This window comes from Nanorana parkeri, unplaced genomic scaffold, assembly GCF_000935625.1.
Source record: "Nanorana parkeri isolate BGI_ZX_2015 unplaced genomic scaffold, ASM93562v1 scaffold771, whole genome shotgun sequence".
Taxonomy (NCBI): domain Eukaryota; kingdom Metazoa; phylum Chordata; class Amphibia; order Anura; family Dicroglossidae; genus Nanorana; species Nanorana parkeri.
Window position 1 is genome coordinate 506,802 of NW_017307039.1, and position 6,721 is coordinate 513,522.

Consider the following 6,721-nt stretch of genomic DNA (forward strand, 5'->3'; position numbering starts at 1 on the left):
GGGGGGGGGGGGATAAAAATAAATAAATATGATTTACTAATTAACTGCAGTAATAGCGAATAATGTGTGCAGGGAAAACAAATCAGCAATATAGCCGTCTCCTTTGGTTCCCCAGGCTAGGTGGTGTGTATACAGATTTCTCTGGATATTTGTGCAAACATACGTAATGATAAATTATGTAATATACTCACTCGCTTCCCCAAATATGGTTCTGCTGTCGGACTTCCCTGATCATCCGAATCCATGAAAAAGAACTTCCACAAATTCCGAGGTCGCAGGATGTGAAATCCTCAGGGGCCACTGGATGCATCAGTAAAAGTGGCCAAATGTCACATAAAGCATCCCTGTCAAACGAACGCCTCTGCGGCCGCCCAGGTAACCCTGCGGTCGCAGGAAGGACCCAAATGCAATGTTTCTCCTCCGATCCAAGCCCTTGCAGCAGTGTGTGCACTCCCACTAATTCAATGCCTTGCATAAGACGCACACATATGCTGCACAGCCAGGGAAACAAGATTAGAAAAAAAAAAAAAAGCAGAAAAAATCCCTTTCAATGAATCCAGCACAGGCTGCAACAAGACCAGTGCAGTAGTCTTGCATTCAGCAAGCAGAAGGAATGTTTAGGTCTGTGTGTAATTCAGTTTCTTTTTATTATGCTTCCTTCCTTCATCTTGCCTTCCTACAGTACAGTGTGGAGGCGGGACACGGCTTGCCCACTAAATTCTATCCTGCGTGTGTGTATATGTGTGTGCGTACAGCAGTGTGTGTGTGTGCTGGGCGGACTAAATTGATTTCCTTCTCATTCAAGTCAATGCGCATGGCAGCAGAGCGCCCTCTACTGGGAAAAGACCAAACTGCGTCCACCTTTTCAGATGGGAAATACTAGCAGTACAAATCATTATAGGTTCATTCAGATAAACTGACAGTAGTATTTGTAAAATAACAATGATGCAATTATTGTTTGACAATTATCCCCTTTTTATACAATACAAGTGCAATTGTGTAAGTTATGCAATGTGAAATATGTATTATTTGTATAGCACCAAGAGTTTTACACAGCACTTTACATAGTTGCACATTCACATCAGTCCCTGTCCTCAAGGAGTTTACAATCTAAAGGCCCTATCTCACATGCATACAGGTCCAACTTTGATTTAGACAGGAGCCAATTAACCTTCCAGCATGCCTTTGGGTTGTGGTAGGAAACCCACACAAGCACAAGGAGGATATGTAAACTCCTTGCAGATAGTGTCCTGACTGAGATTTGAAAAAGAGACATCCAGTGCTGTAAAGGCCAATGTGCTAACCACTAAGCCACCATGCTGTCACACAGTGGATTCTGATTTATGGCTGTGTGTATGTGTTGGCAACTAATCTGCTTTTTACGGATCTGAGGAAACTCTTTATGGATGTGCATGTTTACGTGTCTTTGTGCACGTCCCCAATAGGTATACCCAAAATTATTCTCACCCCATCATCCCAGCCAGCTATATTTGAGTTATTTATATTATTTAGTACAGGTATTTATAGACCCACGACAATTTACACAGAGCTTTACATACTGCACGATCACATCAGTCCCTGGGCTTGTTCACACCATCTCCAGGCCTGAACGCTTTATTTTTTGTCTGTTCCAAAAATGTATACCCTTTAATTTCTATGGTAAAAAGTATGGCTAGTTCACACCATTGCATTCAGTTCCAGAACATTTAAAGCAGAACTCTGGGGGGAAATGTTATTAACCCTTGCAGTGGGGTACTGCATGGATTAACTGTTCGTTTGTGTCTAGGTGCTAAGACAAAAAAATTATACTCACCCGATCGTTCTAGCCGGCTTGTTTTTAGACTGGTCCCTAGAGCCTCTTTCCCCCTCTTCTGCAGGCAGTCTATTAATCCTTGTGTCATCACATCCAATACAAGTTTATGGACGTAAGGATGCTGAGGAACATGTGCAGTAGAGGAGGAGACACGCTTTAGTGACTAGAGAAGCAGGAAGTCAGCTCTGGCAGTTCGGGTTAGTATAGCTTTTTGTTTTGTTTTTTAGCACATAGACAAAAATGACCAGTTAACATTTGCAGTGCAGTGGTAGCCCTACAGCAAGGGTTAAGACATTTTTCCCAAGCCCCACTGCAAGGGTTAAATATAATGTTCCCCAGAGTTCTGCTTTAAGATATAATGCAGCACATCTCAGTACTCGTATCTCTCTTATTAGGAAAACCCCGAGAGTTCCGGGCCAGCCTTACAAAACAAAGGTGTTTTTTGCTGCCTCACCTCTTATGTATTCTACCCTCTTGTTATGGCTGTAATATGTGAGTTGATAAGTAAGGGGAAAGGCAGAAATTATTATACAATCCCCTCCCTCCCAAAGATTGCTGATTCCAGTTTATGTTATTCAGCCCACTTCCTGGTTGGATGATGCCGGCTATCATCCGGCCACTTTATCTTTGCCCAGGCAGTCATGGCCACCCCTCCTATAGTTCTATTGACTGCAGGAGGTGTTGTCATGGTGCTCTATGCATTACTATTGGTTTTTCTGGTATTAGTGACTGGCAGTCCCACTGTTCTCTTAGCACCAGCTCCTAGGAGAGTGCTTGAAATGCTGGGAGCTAAAATCCTTAGCGGCTCAAACTTGCCACAGCTGTGAGGTGTGTGCACCGTTTTTCTCACCACATTCAGCCTAGCACTAAATATGAAGGTAGGAGGATAGCGGCGGTCATGTGGCTGCAACTTTAAAATTTAAAAAAAATACAGAAAAGGTTTAGGGAGAGGATAGGAAGCTGACTAAGTTTCCTATTCTGAGGTTGGGCTCTAAAGAACTATTGTGAATGAAATTGTGGGTACAGAGCATTTTGAAAATGCTGGCTGTGTAGCTGTCATGTGTACCTACAGGGTTCAACATTTAGGGGTATATTTACAAAAGATTTTCAAAGCCATTGATCCTGTAAAACTGCAGGACCATTCGTTTTTTGGGAATGCAGGCAAAAAGGAATGTTACCAGTATATTTGTTTCCGGTTTAAATGTAATATCAGATAAATACTGCATTGTAGCCACTAGATGGAGCTGAGGAACATAAGAGAACAGGATTTTTCCCTGTGCTCCTCAGCTCCATTTATTGGCTATAATATGGTATTTTTATATTACATTCCACCTGGAAAGAGAATATGTAGTAAATACAAGGCTTAAAGTTGCATCTTTGCGCTCTCCGCAGTGCTGATCCTGATACTGTGTAAAAGGAAGATATAAAAAGTAGCTTGCCAGTGCTGGACAGTGATTTTAACATGCCTTTCAAACATGATGTATATCATGAGACTGAGGTTGAGTGTGATGTCAAATTAAGGGCACATTTCCCCTTTACACCTCATGTTCCTAATTACTAGGGATGCACCGATACTTTTCGAGTACCAGTGCCGATACTTGGCATTTTCATGAGAACTACCAGGGTTGCAGCGGTTGCAGCTGGGACCTGGCTCTGGCGCTCCACCGCTGTCCTAAAATCATTAGTTGATATTGTTTTAGAAAAACTGTCTCATGACAATAAACAAAAATGTGTCAGTACTCGTACTTGTAAGTACTTGGGCAAGTATCAGTACTTGTACTCGCAAAACTGGTATCGGTGCATCCCTTTATTTATATTTATAAAAACAAAATCATGCCATAAAACAGAGATGTACAAATCCCAGGAGCTCCGTGTGCTCCTTACAAATGACAGCTGCCTCCTAACTTTTGAATTTTTCTTTAGTCTAGTCTTGGAGCTCTAAAAGGAGCAGGCAAAATCTGGAGCAGCTGTGCATGCCAACCAATTAGCTTCTCTCTTTCATTTTCAAATCTTAACTGAACAAACTGAAGAGAAAAGCTGATTGGTTGCCACGCACAGCTGCTCTAGATTTTGTCTGCTCCAGTGTTGATAAATTCCTCTCACTGTGCATCCAGTGATAATGATTGATTCCTAACTTCATGTAATCATAACACATACCATTACATGCGGTATGCAGGCGTTTACATGAAACTGCTGTCACCTGATCATTAACTTGAATGGGTGACAGTTGCCGCTTGACAACGCTTGTAACATGTGCAGACATTAACACTGGTACCGTATATAGTTAATTTGTATTTTGAAGTATGAAATTTGGCAAGCGACCCCCACAGGACTAAAAAATGTGTCCAGTGGCTCCGTGGTAAATTGAGTTTAAGACCCCTGGTGTAAAGTCTTCTCCAGCACATAGCAAAGATTCTCAATGGGGTTACGGTCTAAACTTTGTGGTAAACACTCCATATGTGAAAATGATGTCTCATGTTCCCTGAACCACTCTTTCACAATTTGAGCCCAATGAATCCTGGCATTGTCATCTTGGAATATGTCCATGCCATCAGGAAAGAAAAAAATCAATTGATGAAAAAACCTGGTCATTCAGTATATTCAGATAGACAGCTGACCTCATTTTTTTTAGGGCACATAATGTTGCTGAACCTATACCTGGCCATCAACCCTTATCGCTCTCACCTATTTACTTACAGTAGCTAAATAGAGTTGGTGACTTTTTATTTTTTTTTCTTGGCTAAGCAGTGTATAACCTTTTTTAAGCCTTACAAAACAAAGGTGTTTTTTGCTGCCTCACCTCTTATGTATTCTACCCTCTTGTTATGGCTGTAATATGTGAGTTGATAAGTAAGGGGAAAGGCAGAAATTATTATACAATCCCCTCCCTCCCAAAGATTGCTGATTCCAGTTTATGTTATTCAGCCCACTTCCTGGTTGGATGATGCCGGCTATCATCCGGCCACTTTATCTTTGCCCAGGCAGTCATGGCCACCCCTCCTATAGTTCTATTGACTGCAGGAGGTGTTGTCATGGTGCTCTATGCATTACTATTGGTTTTTCTGGTATTAGTGACTGGCAGTCCCACTGTTCTCTTAGCACCAGCTCCTAGGAGAGTGCTTGAAATGCTGGGAGCTAAAATCCTTAGCGGCTCAAACTTGCCACAGCTGTGAGGTGTGTGCACCGTTTTTCTCACCACATTCAGCCTAGCACTAAATATGAAGGTAGGAGGATAGCGGCGGTCATGTGGCTGCAACTTTAAAATTTAAAAAAAATACAGAAAAGGTTTAGGGAGAGGATAGGAAGCTGACTAAGTTTCCTATTCTGAGGTTGGGCTCTAAAGAACTATTGTGAATGAAATTGTGGGTACAGAGCATTTTGAAAATGCTGGCTGTGTAGCTGTCATGTGTACCTACAGGGTTCAACATTTAGGGGTATATTTACAAAAGATTTTCAAAGCCATTGATCCTGTAAAACTGCAGGACCATTCGTTTTTTGGGAATGCAGGCAAAAAGGAATGTTACCAGTATATTTGTTTCCGGTTTAAATGTAATATCAGATAAATACTGCATTGTAGCCACTAGATGGAGCTGAGGAACATAAGAGAACAGGATTTTTCCCTGTGCTCCTCAGCTCCATTTATTGGCTATAATATGGTATTTTTATATTACATTCCACCTGGAAAGAGAATATGTAGTAAATACAAGGCTTAAAGTTGCATCTTTGCGCTCTCCGCAGTGCTGATCCTGATACTGTGTAAAAGGAAGATATAAAAAGTAGCTTGCCAGTGCTGGACAGTGATTTTAACATGCCTTTCAAACATGATGTATATCATGAGACTGAGGTTGAGTGTGATGTCAAATTAAGGGCACATTTCCCCTTTACACCTCATGTTCCTAATTACTAGGGATGCACCGATACTTTTCGAGTACCAGTGCCGATACTTGGCATTTTCATGAGAACTACCAGGGTTGCAGCGGTTGCAGCTGGGACCTGGCTCTGGCGCTCCACCGCTGTCCTAAAATCATTAGTTGATATTGTTTTAGAAAAACTGTCTCATGACAATAAACAAAAATGTGTCAGTACTCGTACTTGTAAGTACTTGGGCAAGTATCAGTACTTGTACTCGCAAAACTGGTATCGGTGCATCCCTTTATTTATATTTATAAAAACAAAATCATGCCATAAAACAGAGATGTACAAATCCCAGGAACTCCGTGTGCTCCTTACAAATGACAGCTGCCTCAAACTTTTGAATTTTTCTTTAGTCTAGTCTTGGAGCTCTAAAAGGAGCAGGCAAAATCTGGAGCAGCTGTGCATGCCAACCAATTAGCTTCTCTCTTTCATTTTCAAATCTTAACTGAACAAACTGAAGAGAAAAGCTGATTGGTTGCCACGCACAGCTGCTCTAGATTTTGTCTGCTCCAGTGTTGATAAATTCCTCTCACTGTGCATCCAGTGATAATGATTGATTCCTAACTTCATGTAATCATAACACATACCATTACATGCGGTATGCAGGCGTTTACATGAAACTGCTGTCACCTGATCATTAACTTGAATGGGTGACAGTTGCCGCTTGACAACGCTTGTAACATGTGCAGACATTAACACTGGTACCGTATATAGTTAATTTGTATTTTGAAGTATGAAATTTGGCAAGCGACCCCCACAGGACTAAAAAATGTGTCCAGTGGCTCCGTGGTAAATTGAGTTTAAGACCCCTGGTGTAAAGTCTTCTCCAGCACATAGCAAAGATTCTCAATGGGGTTACGGTCTAAACTTTGTGGTAAACACTCCATATGTGAAAATGATGTCTCATGTTCCCTGAACCACTCTTTCACAATTTGAGCCCAATGAATCCTGGCATTGTCATCTTGGAATATGTCCATGCCATCAGGAAAGAAA